This window comes from Notamacropus eugenii, chromosome 5, assembly GCF_028372415.1.
Source record: "Notamacropus eugenii isolate mMacEug1 chromosome 5, mMacEug1.pri_v2, whole genome shotgun sequence".
In the NCBI taxonomy this organism is placed as follows: Eukaryota; Metazoa; Chordata; class Mammalia; order Diprotodontia; family Macropodidae; genus Notamacropus; species Notamacropus eugenii.
The window spans coordinates 256,651,966-256,679,666 of NC_092876.1; the positions used below are offsets into that span (position 1 = coordinate 256,651,966).

The 27,701-nt window shown below is 37.6% G+C and overlaps 2 long non-coding RNA genes across 2 annotated transcripts in view; one reads left to right on the forward strand and one right to left on the reverse strand.

The window, feature by feature from the left end:
• The window catches only part of LOC140505997 (uncharacterized), a 56,340-nt gene extending 32,993 nt beyond the window's left edge, over positions 1-23,347 (reverse strand). Inside the window, exons 1-2 of the long non-coding RNA XR_011967731.1 lie at positions 23,120-23,347; positions 22,155-22,264 (exon numbers count right to left, since the gene is read on the reverse strand). This is a non-coding gene — a long non-coding RNA (uncharacterized lncRNA). The remainder of the gene's footprint in view (positions 1-22,154; positions 22,265-23,119) is intronic.
• LOC140505996 (uncharacterized) overlaps positions 1-27,701 on the forward strand; it is a 189,412-nt gene that overhangs the window by 11,942 nt on the left and 149,769 nt on the right. The window lies entirely within an intron of this gene.

Below are 27,701 nucleotides of genomic sequence, written 5' to 3' on the forward strand. Positions count from 1 at the left end.
TTCTCTTTTCAGTTGCTCAAATACATTCACCTTTCTAGGCTTCTCTAAATTCTTATGTGTATTTCAAAGTTCCTTTTCAACTTTGGTCTTTTCATTAGGAATGCTTGAAAATCCTCTTTTCTATTAAAATTACGTTTTTTCCTATAGGTTAAGGTAAATTATTCTTGGTTGCAACTCTTTGTCTCTCTCTTTCTCTGTGTGCATATATGTGTGTATCTGTACACATATACACACACGCATTTGCACATGCATGCATACATGCGTATATACTTTTTAAACATTTTATTCTAGGACACACTCTGGCTTTTTAGTAGAAGCTTACAGATGCTTTAGACTTTGACTGACTTTCCTGAAACTTTCCCTTTAGAGCTGTTTTTTAATGAGATAATCATTGACTTCTCTTTATCTTTGCTTTGTCTTCTAGATCTGATAGATCTGGGCAATTTTCATTTATGATTTCTTGAAATATACTGTCTGTTCTTTTTTTAAAACAGGGTTTTCAGGGAGTCCAATTATTCTTAAATCATTCCTCCTTGACTTATTTTTCAAGAAAATTTTTGAAAAAATAGCAGCTATCTTACATTTCCTTCTGTTTTTCTATCATTTGATTTTGTCCTAGTATTTCTGTCTCATGGCACCATTGATTTCTCTTTGTTTCTAGTTTCCAGGGATTCCATTTCTTTTTTTTCTCTCACATTAAGCATGTTGCAAGGAAGAATTAGAACCAATGGGAGGAACTGTGAGAAAGAAAAAAACAAACTAAAAAGAGAGCAAATAGTATGTTTCAGTCCTCATTCAGGTCCATGGTTCTTTTTCTGGATGTGGATAAAATTTTCCATCATGCGTCTTTTGGAGTTCTCTTAGAGGGATTCCATTTCTTATGTAAGATTTCCCTCTAAGGTAGATTCTCTTCTAAGGTAAATTTTTTCTTCTTCTAATTCTTTTCTCCAGAACTTTTATTTCATCTTTCTTCCCTTTGTTTCTTCTAGGTATTTCTGTATTCCTTCTGAAAAATCTATTTATTCCTTTGAATCTCTGCTTATCAGTGTTATGGAATTAGATTTACAATAATTTTTTCTTATATCAGATAATGCTTGAGTTACTCATCTCTTCAGCATCAATTAATGATTAAGGATTTTGGGCCAGGGTCATACTCTGCCCTGAGTTGAGATGTTAGATGGGGTGCTTGGTGCTTCTCAGACTTATTCTTGATCTCTGGGTCCTTGTGCTGACCCCCTACCTCCCAGAATTTTGTCCCCTTGGATCTCTGAGGTTCAGAGTGATAGAACTTTAGGCATCTCTCTGATGTTTCAGGACAGAGTGTTATTGGTCTCAAAGCACCTGAGCCTGGAGCATCCTATGCTGATGACAGTGGTCCCATGCTTGTCATTGGTGCTGCCACTCCCCAACGACTTGTTAATTGTCAGATTCAGTGGATTTTTCTCATCATGATCCTTGATCTTTCTATGGAATTTGGCACTGTTGACCATCCACTCCTTCTTAGTAATCTTTCTCCCCTTTGGTTCCATAATATTGCTCTCTTCTGATTCTCCTTCCATTTCTCTTCTCCTAACCCTCCTTCTCTAAGACTCATTTTTCTCAATATGCTTTCTCTTGACTATTTCATATGTTACATAACTTCAGTTATCATGCAATCTTGCAGATAACTCCCTCTAAATATATACATTTAACCCCTATGTCTCTCTCAGTGACCATACCTGGAGAACTTAACCTTTTCATCTTTGGAACTCTTGCCCCAAGTCCCCCAAGGTCCTAATTACTGAATGCCATAGAGGTGACACTTTATATCAGGCCACTGCTTCAATTATGCTTCAGTTTACTCCACTGACATTTTCTCACCAATCGCCTTATTACAATGCATGTAGCTTCTCCTACCCTCAACTCCCTTACTTTCCAGTTCTGGAACTATATTGGGAAAGGGTGTCATTCTACTCCCTCCCAGCAGATAACTTTCCAAACCAGAATACCCCTTTCCATCCACCACTCACCTGTATGTGTTGTCTCCCCTGTTGGAATATAAGCTCCCTGAAGGTAGGGACAACCTTTGCTTTTATTGCTGAACCTCCAGATCTTATTACAAAGATTTACCCATAGTAAGCTCCTGATAACTGCTGGTTTTATTACTATGTTTATTGATTCATTCACCTATCCTTTCAGGTCTCACATTTTCAAATACTTGAATATTCCCCAAGTGCCTCAAACTTACCTGCCCTAGCATGAATTTATCTTCCTATCTATACCTATCCTCCCAACTTTCCTATTTCCATTAGTAGCTTCCTGGGAACTTTGGCATGACACTTTGGAATAAATTTCAACCCTCCTTTTTTTCCCACCTCCTATATCCAGTCAGTTATTAAGCCTTGCCAATTCTATTCTTAAAATGTCTTTCATTTATATCCTCTTCTCGTCATACTGCTACCACCTTATATCAAGGTCTCACTACCTCTTACCTGGATTATCCTAACAGTCTCCTAACAAGTCTTTATTACTCCAGTCCAGAGATTCTTAACCTGGGGTTCCTGAACTTTTAAAAAAAAATTTATAACATTTCAATATAATTGCTTTCTATTGTCATCCTAAGCATCTTAAACATATATAAACATTCTGAGAACAGGTCGATAGCCTTCACCAAACTGTCAAAGGGGCTCATCTCCTCTCCCAGCTCTCCTTCACACAGCTACCAAAATAAACAACCTAATGCAAAATCTAGCTTGCCAGATTTGGGTTGAGATTTGTGACTGCCTTGATATAGGAAATTCCTAGGGAGGAGGCCCCTCTCTCAACCAATGAAAATTAGCACTTGCTAAAATCTTAAAGAGTTACCTGAGACACCAAGAGGTGAAGGGTTTTTTTTGCCCATAGTCACAAATCTTGTGTGTTTCTGAGGCAGAATTTAATCCTGGGTCTTCCTGGAACATACACATCCTCTCCTCTCTTTCCCTCTTTTCCCCTCTCCCCTCCTGTCTCCCCTTACCTGAGAGTATTCTGTTCAAAGGAAGGTAAATTTTGATGGCCAAAAGCTACCTGGTTAACTTGGGGTTTACTGGCTAGCTTTCTCAAAGATCAAGCCTTAAATCCAATTAACTCTGGATCTCCTGGATTGGACAACAATGGTCCCTGCCCAAGCACCACTTAATGGTTATCTTTAGAGCCCTACCCAGTCAGAGCTAATGTCCATACTATTTCTCTGTTGGCCAGCAACCCTGAGGGTCTTCCCCTCCTAATTTAATTTTTTTTTAATTAAAGGAGCCATTCCTTGACTCACATGTTAAAGAGGCCTATTCACTCAAAGTGAGAACCTGAAAGACCTTAGCCTAAAAGGGCCAGGGTCTCCCATTGCATCCTGAGCCATCTCCAGTTATCCTGATGGTCACTGGACCCAGATGGCTCTGGAAGAGAAAGTGAGGTTGGTGACTTTACACAGCCCTGCTTCAATCAAATCAAAGTCAATTTCAAGTCATATTATCTTCTTCCTGATGTCATGGTCCTCTTCAAGAATGAAGGACAAACCACATACATATATACACACACATACACATACATACATGGTCATTTATCTTAGGCTAACCTCTTAGAAGTTCTGTTTCTCCTGATTCAAACCAAATGGCTATCTGGAATAAGATTTTTGAGTAGCAATTATTTTCCTTCTCTTTAACTTAAGGCATATACTATATGTAATTATAGGGCAGCTAGAGGGTGCAGTGGACAGAGTGCCAGCCCTGGAGACAGAAAGACTCATCTTCATGAGTTCAAATCTGACCTCAGACACTTCCCAGCTGTATAACCCTGGGTAAGGCACTTAATGCTGTTTGCCTCAGTTTTCTCATCTGTAAAATGATCTGGAGAAGGAAATGGCAAACCTCTCCAGTATCTCTGCTAAGAAAATCCCAAATAGGGTCATGAAGAGTTGGACAGGACAACTGGACAACAACATATGTAATTATTAATTTATAATGCCATGAAGGATGATGTAAAATTTAATTAATGTAGGAACCTAAGGGTTGCCTTAAATTGGAAAGATGCTTTCTCTCATGCATTGACTGCATGCATCTTGTTGTGTACATTTATTAATTCAAATAAGGCATGTCAGTTGTATATGCCTGCCAACATAATCCTAAATATGTCACACTTTGCACCACTCCTAAGCCATATGATAACCCCGAGACTATCAGGAGAAATGTTGAAATTTCCACTTTATGAAGAGACTAAATTCAGTTATGCTTTAAAAATATTGGTTTACACAATTAATTAGGGCTCATCATAAGTTTTACACATTGTTTTATTATTATTTATTAAAATGTTACATATTATTTTTAAAAACCTAAATAATTATCCCTTGGTTTTTAATGGTGCATGAATGGAAGTAATGGCTGCTGGCAGTATTTTGATTGCAAGAAATCAAATAAAATAATTTATTAAAAATAAGATATACATACAAATACACACATGTGTACAATACATAGATGGACTTACATATATACATGTGTGCATGTATGTAAATATCTATATAAATAACACAACTCACATTTATACAGTGAATTAAGGCTTACAAAATATTTTTTATACTATAATCCTGTGAGGTAGGCAATACAGATATGCCCACCCCTATTTTACAATACTGGAAAATGAAGTTCAGTTAAATTTACAGATATGATAGAAACCTGCCCAACTCAATATGATTAATCATAATTTCTATGTACAAACCTGCATACATGACCTTATACAAAGGTCACTGCTTTCTCAGTGGCTATTTTCCATATGAAAGGAAAGATTCCTTTCCCTCTACCCTACTCCTACTTGTTTTCGGAATGTAAGTCGTACCTGCTTATGTTTAAGAATCCAAGATTTTCTATGTTGTTGTTGAGTTCCCCCAAAGCCTCAAATCACATGGTTGGAAAATTTTCCTTTTTTATTTCTTGTTTTCTCAGGTTATTGAGTCAGTCACATGTTATAGCAATCTTACTTCAAAACTGCAGAGCAAAGAATTTACTTAATAAAAATGCTTACTCTGAAGAGAACCTTGTGGTTTTGCTATGAAAACTTTTGACTCCTCAGAATGAAATGCAAATTCTATTAACCTCGATAGTCCCAACTTTTCTATATTATGAATAAATAACTTATTTTTTAAAAAAATTTAAGTCATTTTTCACTTCTTAACAAGAACTTGTACATTTGTAATTTTTCCATTTACTTCTTTGTTGTTGTTATAGTAAAGCTTTGTTAACTTTAGCCACTTATTCAGAATTTGCCATTAGAAGTGTCTACATTGACTTTTGCATTGGCAACAAAAAAAGTTTTGCCAGACAAACTGACTGTACTGATAAAAGTTTAAGAATGCTATTTTCTTAAGGGATTGAACTGTTTTTAAGCATTTTGGAATTTTTTTTGTACCAAGCAACCTAATTGCAATGTAAGTAGAAATCAGTACTATTCAAATTAGTGCACTGAAATGCTCATTACAAGCCATGGATTACAAGCCATGTTGATTAGTGCAGGGCCTAACTCTAACCCTCCTATACTAACCCTAAATGCGTTAGCCCATGACAACACTTCTTCAAAAATAACAAAATTACATTGTCTTAAAAATATTCTATGAATTCAGATGTCTTTGGTAATTCCCATTGACCTCTCTCATTTGTATTAAGACAAATATTATTATATTTTGAAGTGTTTTACCTGAAATGTAAAAATTATACTGAAGTTAACACATTATTTAAAAAATAGCAGAAAGGACATTCTCTCTGTGTCTACGTCTGTGTCTAGGATTGGGTCTGTGCTTGCTCCTGGGACTGCTTTGATTTCCTATGTCTCTGGTCAGTGTATATCTCACCAAAGAATTCTAAAAAACAAACAAACAAACAAACCAAGGCTATCCTTGTCAATCCCATGGAGGTAGACAAAATTAAATAGATTCCCTGATTTGCACTGTCAGCAAATGTTTCTCACGTTCTGAAAGGTACTTAAAAGCAGTTTGGTCTTTTAAACCCCCTAAAAGATATGCTTACTTGTAGTATAAATTTAGATTCTCTTGGCAAAAGCAAATTTAGCCTTACTGATTAGCATAAAATATGATTTTTTTAGAGGGCTAATAAGGCTTTCCTGGAGGCTTATATAGGAAGTTACACTTAAAAGTAGCCAACTATCTCTGCTAAAAAACAATTTGATCACATTATAATCAAAGGCTTAGTTTTAGAGTAGTTATTAATGGAGATTATCAAGTCATAGGGAGGTCTTCAGTTATCTCATCACAAGAATTTATGTACTATTACACAATTTTATCAGTGATTCGGATGAAATCATAAATTGCATGCTTATCCAAATCATAGATGACATGAAGTTGAAATGACAAGAACCAAAAAAAATCAATGGGCTAAAATGATAGGCCAAGTCTTAATAAGATAAAATTTAATAGACATCAATGACAAATTTGAGTTCTAAAAATCAACATGAATACAAAATAAGGCAGGCATTGATAGTCAACAAACTTGTGTGAAAAGATCTGGGACTTGGAGTGCAAGCCACCAGCGTAACATGGCAAGTAGCCAGAAAAGTGAACATAGTCCTAGGTTTCATTAAGAGGGTAGGAAATCCAGTACTGGAAAAGTCATGGTGAAATGTACTAGGCCATGGAAAAATTATATCTGGAGCAAACTGGAGTCCATTCAGAAGACAGTAACCCAGATAGTAAGATAACACAAACCATCTTACATGATAATCAGTTATAGCTGTTCTCTTTGTGGTGGCAAAGACTTGGCAACTTCAGGGATGCCCATAGATTGAGGAATGACCAAACAAGGTGTGACATATGCTCATGATGGAATACTAATGTGCTCTAAGAAAGGATGAGCTCATTGATTTTAGAAAAATAGATAAATTTGCATGAATGGGGTAATGAGGGGGTAATGAACAGATGCAAGAGAATATTATATACAGAAACAATATGGCAATATTACTTTGAGAACAATTTTGAGTGACTTATTTTGATTATTACAAATACCCAAATTAACTACAAAGGACATATGAAGGAAGATGCTATCTGCATCCAGAGAAAGAACTGACAAATAGATGTATGTATAGAATAATTTTACATATGTACCTATTTATATCTAATGGTAGCCATCTCTAGAGCAGGGGCAGGGAGATGGGAAGAAAAAAAGGAAAAAAAGAAATGGACATAGCTATTATATATTTGAAAAGAATAGCAAGTTGTACATACTTGATTTGCAGTCTCATTTGGAACCATCTTTTTTATTACACTATGTTATGGAAATGCTTGTTTTGTTCCATAAATTAAAAGTAAAGTAAATTTAAATAAATAAATAAATTCTGGAACATAAAACAGCACTTCTAGTTATGTAAAGCATTTTATGTATATTATATCTTTTTTTCCTCACAGTAACCCTGTTAAATAAATGTTACAGATATTATTATCTTTATTGTGGGGATAAGGAAACTGAGGTTGAGAGGTTGGCCAAGGTCACATAGCCAGTAACCGTATAGGATGGAATTTAAAATTAGAACTTTCCAACTGTAAGTCTGGTGTTTTAACCACTGTACCACATTGCCTTCAATTGAAGGAAGCAAGGATGTTTAGTCTAAAAAAAAAGAAAAAAGAAAGCATAGGGACAATTTATCAGCAATCTTGAAATAGTCAAGTGATTTTATAGGAGAGGAATCAAACTTGTTCTGTTTGGGTCCAAAGGGTAGACAAGTAACAATGGACTGAATTTACAGAAATGCCAGCACGAAGAAAGACTTTTTAGCAATTAGAGTAGTCTAAAAGTGGAATAGGCTGCTTCAGGAGAAAGTGAATTCCTTTTCAATAGAGATGTTCAAAGAAAAGCTAAATGGCCACTTATCACAAATGTATGATACTTATAAGTTAAGGTATGGAATAATATTCAAATATTTTAAAATCTTACCTGTCGCACATATAGACCCAAAGAAAATGATTATTTTTTAAATTAATTTTAAAGTGTAGAATGTCACCATACTGCTTGTATAATGTCTCAGCAATAGTGTTAAGGATAAGGAAGAACTACCAGAATCATAGAATCTTGGGTTGGAATGGACCAATCAATCCATAACTAAATGAATCTCCATTACATTTATCCCCAGCAACTAATCATTCAACTTTGGCATTGCCTATCAACACATCCTAGCATCTCTAATTGGTAAAGCAGCTGAAATCTGTCTCTCTGAATCCTGACAAGGAGAAAATATAATATATTTGATAAATATAAATATATTTATTATAAAATATATTATAATAAATATAACATATTTTACACACACACACACACACACACACACACACACATATATATATATATATATATATATATATATATACCTTTTCCCTCAGGATAATTCCTCAAATATTTAAAGAGAGCTATTTTCTTTCCCATATGTTTTATATTTTCCAAGATAAACATCCCCATTGCCTACAACTTTCATATAATTTAGTTGCGAGTACCTCATCGACCCAGCCACCCTCCTATGGCTGAGCTGTTGTTTATCAACTTCTGTCCTAAAATGTGTCCAGTACTGAATACAATACTACAGATAGAGTTTGGCCGGAGCAGAGTAAGATAAGACTATCATTTCCCTCACTCTAGACATTATGATTCTATTAACATTCATCATAACACTGACTTAGCTTTTTTATTTTTAAATCAGCCACTGCTGAGTCATGCTGAGCTTGCAGTCAGCTAAGCCTCTTGTCTTCTTATGAACTTCTATCTTACCATGTCACCCCCATCCTATACAAATACAACTTATTTAGAAAAATTTTTTTAAAGTGTAGGTTTTTACATTTATCCATAGTTTGTTCCATCTTGTCAGATTTAGCCCAGAACTCATAGGATCATAGTATATAGAACTGGAAAGAAGCTTAGAGATCATCTAGTTCAATTCCCTCATTTAATAATGATTCTGTTATCCACAAATTTGATAAACTAGCCTCAAGTCTAAATCACCATTACAGAGGTTCACTGTGACAGGGCTGAGCACAAAGCCCTGAGGTTCTCTAATAGGAGGAGAGTATTTTCTTTTTTTTTTTTTAATTTCCCATCTGTTTCATTGATTAATAGGACATGATGACTATACACCATCATCTCAAGAGAACCAAAATTAAAGGTGATTCAAAGAAGAATGGTAACAGGCATGGTAGGAATGGCATGAGGAAAAAATATTTTCAGTATATTACCAAAAATGACTTAGAGATGAGAAGTGTCAAAAAGGGCTCCATCAAGAGCATGTTTAACTAGAAGAGAAGATGAAAAGCTCCCAGAAAGAGAGAAGAAGATAATGGATAGATAATAGTAAATGACAGCTAACATGGATATAGTATTTTAAGGCATGAAAAGTGCTTTACAAATATTATTTCACTTTATTCTCACAACAATCCTGGAAGGTAGGTGTTATTTTTATCTCCATTTTACAGATGAGGAAACTGAGGCAAACAGAGAAAGTAGTCTAGGGTCACACAGTTAGTAAGTTCCTGAGGCTGGATTTGAACTCGGGTCTTCCTGACTCCAGGTCCAGTGTTCTATGCACTGTAGAACCTAGCTGGATAGATAACACTGCTATACATGAAATATTAGAAGACCTGAAGTAAGGTGTCTGATCCTCTTCAGACTTATGAGTTATTATCAAGGTTGGAACATAGACAACAATCACACAGAATGAGAAGGAATTGATGGGTTGTTGGCCTATGTAGGTGGAAGAAATACCCACAATGATGAGAACATGGATCCATCAAAGTGATTTCATGTCGCTCAGGAACTCTAAACTTGAAAAAAATGCATTTCCAATCCCTTCTCTCTATACTCACATCCAAGTTATTTATCAAAATGTGAGTTTATTCACAACAATACTATCTCTGCATAACAAACAGTCATCATCATCAACACTCAGTTCAATTCAACAAGCATCTATTACATGTCTTCTGTGCATAAGTCTGTTATGCTAGGTACCACCAAAGACAGCCTACTTTCTAGGATCTTGCATTTTTCTGGAGGTATACAGCATGTATCATCTGTCATCATAACTCAAAATTGCTTCCATCTCCTTGTCAATAATATTTCAGGGCTGAGAGAAAAAAAGAACACAAAGTATGCACAAATATACTAGGTACAAAATAATGATGGGATATTAACAGACTGATCCCAAAGGAAGGTGTTCTAAGAAGTGTTGCTTCCCCTCTTTCCCTGATTTTTATGCATCTGCTTGGAACAGGAAATCAACAAATCAACTCTAAGGATCTGAAACTAGAGGAAAACCACATGGCAAGGAATTTCAACGCGGAGCACATCATTCACTTATGTCATTCAGCATAGGACCTGAGCCTCCTCTCAGAAGAGAGAATTGCTGAGAATTCTGCTGAAGAAGAACTATGATCTTCATTATAGAGAAAAGACATGATATCTCAAAAAGCTATGGATAATTCTGATAACCAGGAATACAAAGAAGGTCCAGAAGCACTGGGGAGATAGCCTGCATCCTGTCACCAGGGATGGCACTGAGAGATTTCTATCAAAGGGCATAGTGCTTCATGATGTCAGCCTCAAAATGATAGGGATGTACCATAAACAGTTCTAATTTCCATTTTTAATCCAAAGTGAAAATTACCCAATTTTGTTAGTGAGCTACTGTGTGACCTTGGACAAGTCAAAGTCTCTGAACCTGTTTGCTCATCCACAAAAATGGAGGCAAGGAGAGGAAGGCAAAATAATAATTTAGGTCTCTTTCAGCTTTAGAATTCCCTAGTGTACTTGTAGCACCCTCTCTGTACTCACTTTCCCAAGCTGAATTTGCACTGGCAGGCTCAATTTTATTAAAGTGGGAGAGTCTGCCAAAGGATTAAAAGAAAGTTTTAAAATAAGCAAACCATCCATTCATTTTGATCCACCATTGTCAACATCACAAAAGCATAAATCTACAAGTAACAGGGATGACAGCCTTATGTTTAATTCTTCAATTTTTTGTCAAAACAACTGGACTATTGACTCATCCTACCAAGCTGGGAGTTCTCAATCAGGAATTTATGTTCCACTCTATAATTTGGACAACTTCTCTGACCTTGCCAGGTAAGCCAGCAGTGGTCTTTTATGTGATAAACCACATCTGTTACATCCCTCACTTCTGAATGTCGTAGGTCTTCATCTGCTTTGTGATCACACAAGTAGATTCTGCAAACACCAGTGCTTAATTTCCTTCTGTGTCTTCAAGCATCAGTATATGCAATGGGGTGTAGGATGTGTTCAGGGAAGACTTGTACCTCTGGTATGATGGTTGATGGTGGTAAATTCCTCAATTTGAAAAGGCTACAAGCCATGACCAAAGTGGAGGGAATATTAGTGCATGATTTTCTGTTTGCAAATGATTGTGCACTCAGTGCAGCCTCTGACGCTGATCTGCAATTAACACCAAGAAAACACAGGTGCTCCATCATCTACCACCACCACACTGTCCATACAGTGTAACCATAGGTTACAGCAAATGGAGAAGTTTTGAATGCTGTGGATAAGTTCACTTACCTTGTTAATGTACTTTCCAGGGATGTACACATTGACAATGAGGTTGATGCATGCATTGCCAGAGCTAGCTCAGTGTTTGGGAGGCTCAGAAGGAAAGTGTGGGAGAGAAGATGTGTGTGTGTGTGTGTGTGTGTGTGTGTGTGTGTGTATTTGTCCTTTGTTGCCAAAGACCATGCCATCAGAGAAATGATGACATGACTTGCACTTGACCTTGTTTTTGAGTGAGGGAGGGCTGTGCAGGTCACCAGCCTCACTTCTCCTCCAGAGTCATCTGAATCCAGTGACCAGATATTCATGAGGATGACTGGAGATGACCCAGGATGAGGCAATTGGGGTTAAGTGACTTGCCCAAGATCACACAGCTAGTGAGTGTCAAGTATCTGAGGTGAGATTTGAACTCAGGTCCTCCTGACTCCTGCACTGGTACGTTATCCACTGCACTACCTAGCTGCCCCTTGGGAGAGAAGAGGTACTAGACTGACTACCAAGCTGAAGATCTACAGAGCTGTTGTGCACTCCTCATTGTTGTATGCCTATGAAATATGAACAGTCTATCAGCGAAATGCCAGGAAACTGAATCACTTCCATTTGAACTGTCTTAGGAAGATTCTGAGGATCACCTGGCAGGATAAGGTACCAGACACTGAAGTCCTTACTTGAACGAAACTGCCAAGCATTCAAACTATGCTTCAGAGAGCACAACTCTGATGGGCTGGCCATGTTGTTCAAATGCAAAATGTATGCTTACCAAAAAGACTATTTTATGGAGAAAGGGCAAGTGATCACATGGTGGTCGAAAGAAGTAATACAAGGACATTCTCAAAGTCTCTCAAGAACTTTGGAATTGATTGTGTGACATGGAAGACACTGGTACGGGACCTCTCAGCATGGTGTGCCCATTTAAGAGAAGATGCTGTGCTATATGAGCAAAGCAGAATTGAAACAGTTCAAAGGAAATGCAGGATGCGAATATTTAAAGTAGCCACTCCAAATGTTCACATGAACTATTTGTGCCTGACTTGTGGTAGAGCATTCCAAGCTCGTATTGGTCTGATCAGCCACAGTGGGACACACTGAAATTTCACTTTATCATGGTGATATCATTTTGGTCTTCTTCTAAGACGAAGGACAACAACCAACAACCAACCACACTACCACGTACATCATTTGATTGTATTGATAATGGGGGATGATAAGATAGAAGACTATTCTAAGTTATTCTTCACACTTTGTGGTGTTGAGAATATTTTCACCTCCTACTCCATCCCATCCTGAGGAATGGGTTTGGGTTTTTTGTTGTTCTTTTTCAACCTTTTAAATTCCTTATCATTTATTAGCTCCCCCTTTAAGATAATTGAATAGAATTGATTCAGATTTTCAATGTAGTGCATATTTCTGCACTTTCCATCAGTTCAATTTAGGAAATATTTATTATGTCTCTATTACGTAACAGGCACTGTAGCAGACTCTGAAAAGACAAGATAAAAACAAAATGCTCTCTGTCCTCACGCAGCTTACTTAAAAGGAGTTATAGTATTAAAATGTTAATTGATCATTGATAAAAAGTTTAAAAGAAATAAATGCTATACATAGATCAGCGGTTCAACTCACCCTGTCTTCTGTCCCTGGAAGTGTACTAAGGATTTCCCTGCATTCTTCAAGTTCTGTTGTATTTACTTATGTGTCTACGTAGTCCCCACCCTGTTCCCCAGCAGAATGTAAGTAATCTACTTGAGGACAGAGATCATTTCTTATTTATCTTATCTCTTGGGTGCCTGTAACACAATAGGGACATAATAAATACAGCAAACCTGAAGCCATCCTTCAGTTCATAAACAGGGAATGGTACATGAGAGGAAGGAAGAGGAGAGGCAAAGATGACCTAGTTTGCCTTCACAAAAGAATCAGTCTGGGAGGGGAAGACCCTCAGAGATTCTGGCCAGAAAGAAACAATTACTATTTACACTCACTCTGAGCCTTCAAAATCTAAGCAATGAGCAAGTGAGGCTTGGGATGAGACCTATTATTGGCCAGTCAGAACTGAATGGGTGTTGCCCTGACAGATTGAGATTTGGGAAAGACCCTAACTTAAAAAGGCCAAGGTCTTCCACTCCCAGTGCCGTAGCCAGTCATTCTACTGTGTCTTACCACTGGACCCTGATGACTCCAGAGGAGACAGTGAGGTTGATGACTTTACACAACTCTGCCTCACTTAAATTGAATTCACTTGCCAGTCAAGACATAATCCTCCTGGTGTCATTGGTCCTTTTTGAGAAGAAAGGGCAAACAACAATAATGGTAGGGGAAAAGTTGGGAATGATGCTCTATCCACAGCAACTGGAAAAAGAAAAACCTTGGTGGAAAAACCATTGGTAGCATTGATAAAGAAAAAAATGCCACCCATAAAGAATCCCCACCATGGTTAACAGGTCCAACAGTTTTAGATGGTAGATTCCCATTTTATAGAACAACTAAAGTATTAAAGTTGTAGTATTAATAACTTTAACTTATACTGTACCTTCAGATTTGCAAAATGGAGCCAAGGTGACAGAGTGCAGACAGCAACTCACCTGAATTGCCCTGTCATTACATTCCCTTCCAAACAACTTTAAAATAACACCTCAAACCAAGTTTTGAAGTAGTAGAAGCAATAAAGGTCAAGGTGAGACATTTTTTCTAGCCCAAGATAATTCAGGTGGTCAGAAGTCTGTGACACTGAGATGGAGGCTAGCCCAGAGCCCAAGTAGCAGCAGCAGCCAAAGGACTTTGGAGGCAGTTATCCAGAGATGGCAAGAGGAGGGAGGTTAAACAAGTGGTCAAAAAGAGATTACAGGAACTCTTTGCTGGCACTGGGTGCATCTGGCACTGACTGGCAACTCTGTTGCCCAAACACAGTTCTTGGTCACAGTTCCAGGGTGGAAAGGGGAGCTTATTGTCAGTCACAAGGGAGAGGAGGTGGCAAAGAGAAGCACATTCACTTGTGGCTACAGGAGAGCATAGGCCTTTCCTCAGTAAAGACCAGAGCTCAGACCAGGAGAGTGGTGACCATGTTATCTCCCCAGGTCACTCCACCTTGGAAGAATCAAAAACTTGCAAATCCTCACAACTAGCTCTGAAAATAGCAGCACAAAAAAACCTGGAGCTTGGCACAGTGCTTTCCCATCCCTAGGGGAGCAAAGTCCAACTTTAACATAAAGTTCAAAGTCAAGAAATTGGCTGGAAAATGAGCAAAAAGATACCACAGTAGCAGAGAAGACAGAGACATAAACTCAGAAGACAACAACATGAAAACAGCTACCAAAAAAGCCTCAAAAAATGTTAATTAGACTCAAGCCCAATAAGAATTCCTAGAAAAATTAAGGAAAAAGATAAGTGGTAGAGGGAAAATTGGGGAAGTAAATGAGAATATTAACAGCTTGATAAAAGAGGCACAAAAATTACTAAAGGGCTGGGGCAAAATCTATTATGCTCCAGCTGAAGTAAAAAAGGCAAGGGTAGTAATCATGATCTCATATAACACAAAAGCAAAAATAAACCTAGTTAAAAGAGATGATCAGGAAAATTTATTGTTGTGTTTGTCCTTCATTCTTGAAGAGGACCATGACATCAAGATGATGACATGACTGGAAGTTAACTTTGATTTGAGGGAGGGAGGGCTGTGCAAGGTCACCAACCTCACTTTCTTCTCCTGAGCCATCTGGGTCCAGTGGCCTGATATTCATCAGGATGATTGGAGATGGCCCAGGATGCGATGTGATACCCTGGCACTTTTAGGCAAAAGTCTTATCACATTTTCACTTTGAGTGAGATACACCCATTCAATGAGTAGGCTTTTTTGAGTAATTATTCAAGGGATGGCCTCCTTAATGAAAAAAAAAATCAAACTAGAAGGGGAAGACCCTCAGGGTTCCTGGGTAAAAGAGAAACAGTTACTATTTAGTAATTACATCAGGAAAACTACATTTTGCTAAAAAGTAACATCAAAAAATTTTATAGCAGATTTCTTTGATAAAGACTTCATTTCTCAAATATGTAGGGAGCTGAGTCAAATTTGTAAAAATAAGAATCAATTTTCCAATTGATAAATAGTCAAAGGATATGAATAGGCAGTATACAGAAGAAGAAATCAAAACTATTTAAAGTCATATGAAAAAAATGCTTTAAAGTACTATTGATTAGAGAAATGCAGATTAAAACAGCACCAAGGTACCACCTCACACATATCAGAAATGACAAATGCTGGAGAGGTAGAAGAAAAATAGGTACATTAATAAATGGTTGGGAATCATGAACGAGTCCAATCATTCTGGAAAGCAATTAGGAACTATGCCTATAGGACTATAAAACTGTGTGTACCCAGTTACTCAGCAATACCACTACTCAGTCTACTATCCAAAGAGATAGAAGAAAAATAAAAAGGAGTTATCAGTACAAAAATATTTATAGCAGCTACTTTTGTGGTGGTAAAGAAATATTGGAAATTGAGGGGATACCCATCAATTGGGAATGGCTGGACAAGCCGTGGTGTATGACTGTGATAGAGTACTATAAGAAATGACAGCGTTGAGGGGAGATGTAGTTTCAGAAAAACATGGTAAGACCTATATGAATTGATACAAAGTCAAGTGAAAAGTACCTGGAGATCCTTGTTGCAATTTTATGATGATCAACTGAAATATTTGGCTACTCTGATCAATACAATGAACTAAGACAATTCCAAAGGACTCGATGAAAAAAGATTATGACTTCCATAAAGACAGAGAAACAGAGAGAGAGAGAGAGAGAGAGAGAGAGAGAGAGAGAGAGAGAGAGAGAGAGAGAGAGAGAGAGAAGATTGGAACTAAAACTTTCTCCTTTTTTTTACTTTTTCTTGCAATATAGTTAATATGGAAGTATGTTTTGCATGATTTCAGTTTGATATCAGTTTGGTAGCTTTCTCAGTGGAGGGAGAGAATTTGAAACTCAAAATATAAAAAGAAAAGAATGTTTAAAATAAATAAATAACATATTTTCAAAAACAAAATGACAAAAAAAAGATTTGCAAACTGCTGTCTTCACAAAAACCAAGAAGTAGGTAAGTAAGATATTATGTTTTTGTGTGATAGTAGGCACCATGTTATTGTAGGAAGAACAATGCATTTTTGAGTTTGGTTCTCTTGCTTACTACCTGTGTGCCTTTGGGCAAATCACTTAACTTCACTGGGTCTCAGTTTTCTCATCTGTAATTGAGGGACTTGAATTAAATGACCTCTCTCCCATGATATATGATTTATGACACAGGGTAATACATGAGCAGAACATAAATTATATCATATTCTATAAATACCAAAGTCAATTGTATCCTTGAACACTTACGTTTTCAGACTATATTCTCATTTTACTCAAAACTTGTTAACTTCTGTGTCATGGATCCTCCTGACAGACTAATGAAAGTCTTTTCTGTCTCTTTCTTCTCAGTTTCCTCATCTCTAATCGAGGGACTTGAACCAAATGCCCTGTAAGATATCTTCCATCTTTAAACTTAATGATTTTACAGTTAATCAGATTAAGACTCAGTGAGATTAAGCAACTTTCTTCAGTGTTTTCTTTTGCAACATGGCTAACATGGAAACATTTTGCATGACTTCACGTGTATAATCAATGCCTTCTCAAGAAAGGGGGGAGGAATTTGGGACTCAAAAATTTTTTAAATGAATGTTTAAAAAAAGTTTTACATGTAATTAGGAAATATTTACCAAATGAAATAAAAATATATTAAAAAGAAAAATGAGATGTTCCCTTATTCAAGTGTTTTGGTTTTGTCACGTCACAAATAAATGCTGATCCAGTAAACTGTTTATGAGTTACAGGAATGAGGATATAGATTTTAATTTTCTTTCCCCAAATACCTGAAAAGACTTCTCTTTTCAAAGGGAAGGCCTGTGGTTTAATCCAGTTTTAAAGAAAGAAGCACTTCAACCAATGTCCTTGGCAGAACTGGCATCTGTGGTTGGATAAAAATACACAGTGCTTGCCAATAAAGAGAGGGAGGCAGGGAGTTGAACTTTGCCTTACATTTCAGTCTAGGAATCTCCAAGACTTCTAAGGTTCTAATATTATGTGTTTTCATTCCTTCTGACCCACAAAAAGCATCAGGTTTATGGAGGCCTGAGAGAGTAAGCTTCCTGAGTGAATAGTCTTGAGAAAAACAAATATGGTTGTGTGGAAACAAAGAGACTTTGCTTCTTCTGGTTCTCCTATTTAAAAACCAGTTCTTTATTATAAATGAATAAAAATCTCCACCATTCCTCTAGCACTTTTTGCCTTACGAAGGGCTTTCACTTCCATTCTCTCATGTGATCCTCACAATTGCCCTGTGAGATGGGAACTATTATTATCCTAATTTATGTTTTGTTGTTGTTTCTTACTTTATTTTTTTCTCAATTACATGTAAAATTATTTAACATTCTTTTTTTTGAGTCTTGAGTTCTAAATTCTCTCCCTTCCTCTCTTCCCCGCTTCTTGAAAGGCAAGAAATTTGATATAGATTATACATGTGAAATCATGCAAAACATATTTCCATTTTAGCCATGTTGCCAAAGAAAACAGATGAGAAAAAAAGAAAAAACAAAGAAAGATAAAAGGAAGAAAGAAAATGAAAATTTTAAAGTATGCTTCCATCTGCATTCAGATTCCATCAGTTCCCTCATTTACTGTCAAAAAGTGTTTTTGATGAGTCAGAATTTGTCTCTAGATTTATCAATTAACATATATTTATTGATTACTGTCAGGTACTTGGACTGAGTGCTGGGAGCCCAAAGAGAAAAAGTGAGACAGTCTTTCCTCGCATGGAAATTGTATCCAACTGAAGGGATAGAGCACATTCATAGATAAATAAGGACAGGATATAGAAAAAAATGCATATACTGTGAAAGACTTAGATAATTTGATTAAGACAATGACCCACGACAATAATGAGAGAGAACTGATGAACTCAGTACAGATTGAAACATGCTTCTTTTACTTTTTTTACTTTTTGGCTCTATTTTCTTTTGAAACAAGGCTAATATGGAAATGTGTTTTGCATGACTTCACATGCAATGTATATCATATACAATATATTCAATGTCAAACTGCTTGCCCTCTTAAGGAAAGGGTGGGGAGAGATGTTGGAACTCATTTTTTAAAATGAGTGTGCCTAATATAAATGATTAAGGTGTAAAAATATTTCTCTACACTAGCCATTTCTGGACTCTGTTAGTACGCCCTAGAAAAGAAAAGAAGGCAATTAGATAACATGCATAAGCTGGGCCTTTGATCTGAGCTCTTAATATACTCCTTACTTTTAATAGGCATGAGATTAGTTAGACATGGGCACACTCCTACACATTTTGTCCTATCTCTCTCTGACTTCATCACTGTTCCAGCAAAACTATTTGTATGATTGCAGTGATATATTACAGACAGGCTAAAACTGCTGAGTCACAATGATATGACCTTGTCATGCAATGTTCTCCTTAGGGAATAAAGGAATTGGCTATGATGAAAGCTAAGAGATGCTTAACTAAGTAATGACCAATAATAGAACTTGATAACAGTCTACTAACGGGGAATACCCTCCATTTGGGCTCTACTGGCTTACCTCAGCTTCCAGTGTGACCTACTAGAAGTCTATTCATTAAATGAACCTCTACCACTTTTTTTTTTGGTTGTTGACTGAAGGTACAATTCAAATCCAGTTCAACCCAATCCAAAAAAACATTTATTAAATAACCACTATGTGCAAGGTGCAATACTAAGCTACTTTGACAAAGCTATGTTTTTTTATGTAAAAGAGTCCTGCTTTTTATGTAAAATAGGGCTAAAGTTCTCAGGGAACTTATATTCCATTTGGGGAGAGACACTATATAAAAAAAGATAATTTGAGTAGTATTGTCTAACAACTAGGGAGATCAGGAAAGGTTTCTAGTAGAAAATTGTTCATTAACTGAGACCATAAAGAAAGCAAGGGATTCTAAAAATGAAGGGAGAGGAGAGGATGCATACTCCAAAACCACTGGGAACATGCTGCATGCAAAACAGTGTAGACTCACCTTTCACAAACCAGTAGTACTCGTCTTTCCAACTACCTAAAGAAGTGCCCTGCATAATGGAACTGGAATAAGCAATAACTCCTCCTAGGAGACTTTTTAGACTGAAAAACAGCCATTGACTATTTTTTATTTTACGTAGGAAGTCTAATTATAATATACCATATATACGGAAATTTTCTTTTCAAATAAGATTTGAGAGAATTGTTCAGGTTCATAGGATCTTAGTATAATGAAGTAGGACAAAAACTACAGTGAGCTCCCTACCTTCACCTGGTACCATGTGTCTGTGAACACATGGAACCTCTTTTTCTTTTTGTCTTCTTTGTGTTTCATTTTTCCTTATTGTAGAGGAATGAGTAGCCTGAGATTTTAGTGACCAGGTGACTGGTGGAAAAGAAGCATACATCAAAATGCATCTAAGATCACACTGACATTTGGCTCTTTGAAGGCAGAGTGAGCAGTACCTGGTAAGAAACTAGTCTTTAAGGATGACCTGTTTGATCCAGCCCAGAAAAGAACCAGCCCATCTCAGTAAGAAAACAAATTGTCCACCAGCTATATCATATCCTGAAGTGAACTTCATGGCCTCCTTGGTGGAAGAAAAGGACTCATAGAATTACTCACCCAGGTTTGCAAGGAAGAAGGTTTCAAACTGTTTAAGTTTGAGCTCACTCTTCCCAGGGAATAAATGATTAACAAAGGGGAAAATGTGGTTTGCTCTTTGGGGGGATATTTTTGTATGTCCTATTTTTTGTTCTATTTTTCTCAGTAAATATCCTTTTGTAAAATCTAATTGATATCAACTGGTTAATCAGTATTAGGAGAATAAACTTCATGGGGGCATGGAAGTGATAATTTTAGAAACTCTAATCAACCAGCAACTCTGAGGTATGAAACAGCCTTGAGTTTGAGAACACAAGCCAATGAGGGTCAGAAGGTAGTCCTGGAGGGGATATGACACCAGTAAAAAGAGTTGGGAAGGGTCTCAGATGTAGCCTAATCCAACCTCTTTATTTTACAGGTATGGAAACTGAGGCCCAGAGAGTTAAGTAACCTGCCTCAGGTCATTCAGGTATTCAGCAGTAGAGGCAGGTGTTCTGTTTCTATAGCCCAGGCTTCCTCTTCTACACCAGAGGCATCAAACTCACAGAACCAAATTAAAAATATAATTGGGAAATGTCTAACAAAAATAAATTAAAATGCAATACAATCTAGATAATGTTAATTCATGGTTTTCTAAAGCAATATGCTGCCTGTAGGGATCCATTTCTATTTGAATTTGATACCACTGCAATACACACATGACGCTGTTTCTCCAATTGTAGAGCTCTCCCTAAGACCTCATTTATATGAGCAAGAAATAAAGTTTCTTCATAAGAGATCATTCTTTGGAAAACCAAGAGGGGAAATAAACCCAACTTCTTAATGGTGAGATATAGCTCTCCAATACATCAGAATTATTTTTTTATTGAAAATAGTCATGCACCATTGTTTAGAACCAGTTGTTGACTGGAGGCATTTCAGTTAGATGCTTCATTGGGAAGGCAAAAAGAAAAGATAAGTGAAAATTAGGCAGAGAGAAAAGCAATGCATGGAAAATAATATAGAAAAGGAGATTGAGAATGGAGATGATACTAAAAAAATGCATTTCAGAAATAAAAATAAGGAATGAGAGATAAGTAGCACACAAAAGAACAAGCTGATTCAACTCATTTCAACAAACATTTATTAAACAACTACCATGTGCAAAGCAATGTGCTAGGTGCTGGAGTGTAAAAGTGAAAAAGTCAAGGAAAGGGTGTAGTTGAAGTACTTAAAAAAATAAAGTAAGAGAGATCAATTTCCACTGAGCTAATTTGGAAGGACCTCATGGAGAAGCCTTGGTGACTGAGCTGGACCTTAAAGGAAAAGAAGGAAACCATGGGGCAATAGCATCATAGCTTTAGAGCTAGAAGGGATTGCAGAGGTCACTGAGTCCAATCTCTTCATTTTAATAGATGAGAAAAATGAGACATGGCAAGAAAAATGACCTGTTCAAGATCACATAAGTAGTATGCAGAAGAACCAGGTTCTTGGAATCACAGCTTCACAGCTAGAAGAGACCACAATGATCGAGTCCAAACCCGTACATTTTACAGATGAGGAAATTGAAATCAGAGAGGTAAATTAATTTGTCCAAGGTCATACAGTTAGTAAATGACACAGCTTGGATTCAAACCCAGGTCTGTTGACTTTAATTTACCAGGCTGAGATTGGGAGGACAGCCATCTTATGCATTAGTCTGTATAAAATGTCCAGCGCCTGAGACAGTAGCGTTTAGTGGTCTAGGGGTGTAATGTAAATAAAGGTGGAAAGGTAAGTTAGAGCCAGATTGTATAGGGTGCTTGATAGTAGAAATGAGTACAAAAGAAAGATAAGATTTTCTTCTCCCATTTTTCTATTGCCATTCATACCCATTCCTACTCTTCCCTTCCCTCCCCCCCAGGGAGCTGGGTGGTTATGCCACAGGAAGTTTTCTTACAAAGCAGTGGTGGTTTTTCCCTTGGACACAGCTGGATCAGGAAGCAGCAGCAGCAGTCAGGAAGTGCACTGTGCCTTCTTTTGGGTCAGTACTTCCTGTCCTGATGATATCTGGGGGCAGGAAGATAGTACATAGAAATGAGAAGAGTGGAGTTGCTTTCCCAATATATCTAGTGGGATCCCTTTAGCAATCCTCAAATTCCTATGGCTTCCCTGGGTAGGGGCAAGAGTCAGGTACAGCCATACCTAAGAAATTTCCTCTGTTGTGGGACCATGTCTACATTTAACATATCTGAAACTACACTGAGTCAAAACATATTAGAAATATGATAGTATGATGTCAGACTTAGTCTTTCCTGCTTATAATTTAAAATATGTTATTGAGACCTTAAGATAGAATTTCATGACCTTAATCTGTCCTAGAGTCACAAATTATAAATTATTCCCATTTACTCCTTCCAACTGCATTCCTGCGTAGCCAGGGTTCTTAGGAGGCAATTCTAAAAGAAAGAGATTTCCTGCCAACCCTTTTATCTAATATCCCTTGTTTAGAATCATTATGTTTAGATTTCTTAAATGTAGCTGTTTGATACTGGGATCCAACCCGGGCTATGTGATCCTGTGTTCTCAGTAACTACTATTCAGCGTTTCCCCCTTTATAGGATGAGGTTGTAAATATAAATATTATTCAGAGAACTGCTTTGAAATAACAACTATATTCTTTCTATTAATGTCACTGTTAGGTTGAGACCTAAGACCCACCTGTTTCTTGATTTGATACTTGATGCTACAAATTTCCCTTTCAGGACAGAGCAAAATTCATTTGCAAGCAGGAAACCTGGTAGATAGGTTGGGTTTAACTGGGCTTCCATCTCTTAAGGATGACCATTTCTTTTCCAAGATTGTTTTAGAATAGCTAGTGTTAGTATATTGTAATAGCAGTAATCACATTTCATCTTTACATACCCAAGAAGATAAATTTAAGTGCACAAGGTAAATCCTCTTCAACAGGTCAGACTGAATGGGTAGCAGGATAGTCCACATTTTGCGTTTCTAGCCTCCTCCAATCCACCACATTTCCAGTGCAAAATTCTGGTAGATCTTTTAATTTTCTTTACTTAGGCATATGGAGGAGTATTGGAAAAAACATGAGACAGATGTGTTTCCAGCCAAGTAGACCCCATTCTCCTTACCCCTCCCTCTGCTTGGTTTAAGTAGAACTAAAATTTCAGAGATGTGAAACTGCTGGTATAGGGGAAAACTCTAAAAATAGTGTAGTCATCAAAAATAAATGGGAATAGAGAGTTATCATTTTCTGATTATTCAGCATTCAGACTGTTAACAAAGAAAGGAGGATCAAGACTTTCCCTCTTACACATACACATAAGCGCACACAAACACACACACACAACCTGAGTCAATCAAAACACATTTATTAAGTGCCTAGTATGTTCCAGGCACTGTACTAAGTACTGGGATTATGAATATGAAAAAGAAAGGCAATCCCTGCCCTCAAGGATCTTACAAGAAGACCTTATAAGAAGAAGAAAACACACAAAAGGAAGATGAAGGGGAGGCAAGGAGGGGAGGGAGAAGCTTCCAGTAGCTTCTATGATGAAGAAATCCAAAAAGAGCAGCTAGGTGGGAAATGAAGAGATGGAGAGCCAAGTGCCTTGCCCAAATGAAAGTTGTGGGAGGAACTCAGAGTCCCCAGGGTCAGAAGCTCCTGATGAGGGGTGAGTTCCAGGATTGATATAATCTTGCACATCAAAGTCTAACCTTCTCACTTTCTAGATGTAGTTGCTGAGTTTTAGAGTGTTTAAGGTTTACCCAAGTTCACAAGGCAATAAATGTTAGGGTCAGGATGGGGATCTATATGTCCTCTCACTCCAGATCCCCTATGCATTCCACTTCCCTATATTTCCATTGTTTCCACATAATATAATCCTAACTTCTAATGGGACTAGAAGAGGCCCTCAGAGAAATTGCCAGAAGTAGAAGCCACCACCACAACTATTTAAGCAATTTCTGTGACTCCTGCTCAGGCAATTAATCTAGAGGGACTGGAAAATCGGGTAAGGGGATAACATTTTGCATTCCAGTCTCTCTAGATTTCATATCCCAAGCTGTCCTGGTAAACCCTGAACAAGTGTCATGGGACTTCTCAATAGTTCGGAGGTCAATGGTGTGATCATTGGACCCAGTAGAAGCTTCAGTAAATGAGGACAGACCATGTGATATAATTGAGGTGAGTGGCATGGTGGTGACTGGAGGAATAATGAATTCAACAGAGGGCAAGAGGGCTAAAACTGGGATCAGGAGGAGGCAGAGCAGGCTCAGCCAACTGATGAGTCATCTTTTTGAGCACAAGGAAAACTGCTTTATTTTACAGTCTGCCATAATGAGCTTTCTGTGTAATCATTAACAGCTGCATCCTGAACATTATTTTTAAGCCAATTCCAAAACAGAGAGGAGAGAGACAGAGAGACAGAGAGAAAGAGACAGAGACAGACAGGGGGTGGTTAGGAGGGAGAGGAAGACAGAGAGACAGAGAGACAGAAACAGAGACAGAGAGAGTCAGACAGAGACACAGAGACAGAGGGAAACAGAGAGAGACAGAGGCAGAAACAGAGAGAGAGCATGACTGAACATATTCTTCAATTTCATAACTTCTAAGGAAGAGAGATTTCTTGATATAACTAGGAAACCTTACATGTAATCTTCATGTGATCCTCTGTACTCTACTTTCTTAATAGAGACATGGTCTTGAGAACTATTTCACTGCAACTTCTACTCCTAAAATCTAATTCCTAAGGCGTATACATCCAGTGATCCAATTAATTTCTACTGAAATACTGAGATAGGAACAGAAGAGGAATCCAGACTATTTTATCAATACCTTCCTCTAAAATCTTGAGGTTTGCAAAACTTTTAATTAGTTTGATATGTTACCAAGGTCTTGCCATCCCTTTATCTTACGATATCAGAGTTCGTATTCCTTCCATTCCCTCTTATCCCTGAACTAGGAATGCATTTTCCTGTAGCAAAGCAAAGTAGGTAGTCCACCAGAAGCATCCTCATAGTCTCCATCATCATCCTCATTCTCCCACCTTTAAATAGTGTCTTGCACTTGCCAAGTATTGTATTTACTTTATCTCACTTGAGGATTTCAATAATCCCTCTATATGGGTGATACAGGTTATTACATCTATATATTTCAGAAGTAGAAGATGAGGCTCAATAAAGTTAAATGATTTTCCCAAGGTCCCACACTTAGTAAATAGTGAAACAAGACTTACTTGAGGTCAGGTCTTCTGACTCAAATCCAGTGTTCTTTCTGTCAGACCACCCATTTGATTGTGTGTTCATCCTTTGTTGCCAAAGAAGACCATGCCATCAGAGAAATAATGACATGACTTGCACTTGACTTTGTTTTGAGTGAGGGAGGCTGTGCAGGTCACCAGGCTCACTTCTTTTCCAGAGCCATCTGGATCCAGTGACTAGATATTCATCAGGATGACTGGAGATGACTCAGAATGAGGCAATTGGGGTTAAGTGACTTGCCCAAGGTCACACAGCTAGTGAGTGTCAAGTGTCTGAGGTGAGATTTGAATTCAGATCCTCCTGACTCCTGCTCTATCCATTGCACCACCTAGTTGGATTCAGATGGCTCTGGAGGAAAAGGAAGGCTGGTGACCTGCACAGCTCTCTCTCACTCAAAACAAAGTCAAATGCAAGTCATGTCATTATTTCTCTGATGGCATGGTCTTCTTTGGCAATGAAGGATGAACACACACTTTTGATTGTATATACCGAGGGAAATAATAGAATTATTGGATGCTTACTCTGTGGCAAACCTTGTGTTAAGTACTGAAGATACAAATAGAAAAGAGAGAGTCCCTGCTCTTAAGGACTTCACATTCTATTTAGGGGAGATGACATATATGTGAAGGTCCAACGGCAGGGTGGATGGAAAGTTCAGTAAATCCCACAACTTGCAAGCATATGGCAAGGCGCAGGTATCCTAAGGTATATTAACATGGCAGATGGCAGTGGATGGTACAAGGGCAGTAAAGATGGCAAAGTCTGAAGGACCTTAATATTTTAATGAAGGAAAGATGGTAAGGCCTAATAGTCCTCTCTCTTGCTGGAAGGATTGCAGTCTGTACCTCTCGGTTCAGGCAAGCAGGTGGGAGCAGTCATGTCTACACTGAAGGGGGTGACCCATCTACCAATGCTGGGAAATGAGGAGTGGTTCCAAGGCAGTGGGTAGAATGAGAATTCTGGGTTTCTTCTCACAAAGGTGGGAATGGGGAGTTTACTGTCCAGCTAACAAGAAAGAAGATATTGTTAGGAAAGCAGAAGGAGAAGGGTTGTTATCAGCATCTGTTCCCTCCTGATGCCCTGGGTCAAGAAAGGAGAAAGAAGAAGCAATAGGTGAAGGAAAAAAGTGATAACCCTTAAATGGCACTGTTCCCCACCTGTGCTTCCAATGGGCTCTGGCTGACCTGAGTCAGGGAAGCAAGGAGGGTGATAGAGACATTGAATTCCATGAAAATTGAAACACTATTTTTTTTTCCTCATTGACTAACTGGCATTATTTGAGTAATACCTGAGGACAGAATTTCTAACCATTGAGTGGTAGTAATAGGTGTAGCTTTAGGAATAAATTGGAGTAAAAAATTTATAGAATAAACTGAATCAAATTGTCATTTGGGAACAAATGAGGTCTTTAATGCAACTCATCCACTAATCCAAGCTATTACGATAACTTCTGTAGCCCAAGGAAATAATTTAGTGACCTGGGCATCTTCACAAAAACTTAACCAGCCTCTCAAGAGTGTTACAGAACCAGAGAGCATCACAAAATCTCAAAGCTTTAAGGGATCTCAGGGCAATTTGGTCAAACCCATACCTGAACAAGATTCCCCTGCATGATATATTCATATGATCACTTGGCTTTTGCTTGGAACCCTCCACTGAGGAACAACCTGCTTCCTCCCAAAGTTACCCATTCTGTGTTTCGATGACTCATTACTTTTCCTTATCTTGAAGTGAAATAAATCTTTATAGTTTCTACTATCTATCCTAGTTCTGTTCTCTGGGGCTAAATAGAACAGTTCCAACTTCTGTGTGAAAGCACTTCCTAGTCCTAGAAGAGAACTATCCTATTCTTTTGATTTCCATCCCACTCTCCACTTCCCATCTAAAAAAAAGAATCCAAGTATTTTCTTCTCCAGGCTAAATATCTCAGTTTTTTCAATGAATCTGGGATGCACTCCTTTGGAAACATTTCTGTTTTTTTAAAAGTCTATTATAAAATTTGACTCCCAGAACTGGTGGAGAATAACATGAAATCATCCTGGAAAGGTAGGTTGGGCCCAGTTTTGAAGGACCTTAAAAGCCAAGTTAGAGAGTCTGAATATTTTCCTGGACAATAAGGAAACACAGAAGATTTTGGAGCAGAGAATGACATGGACAGATTTGTACCTTAGGAAGATTATTTGGGGGTTTTCATATAGTCCAAACTTAACAGGACTGTAAGAAT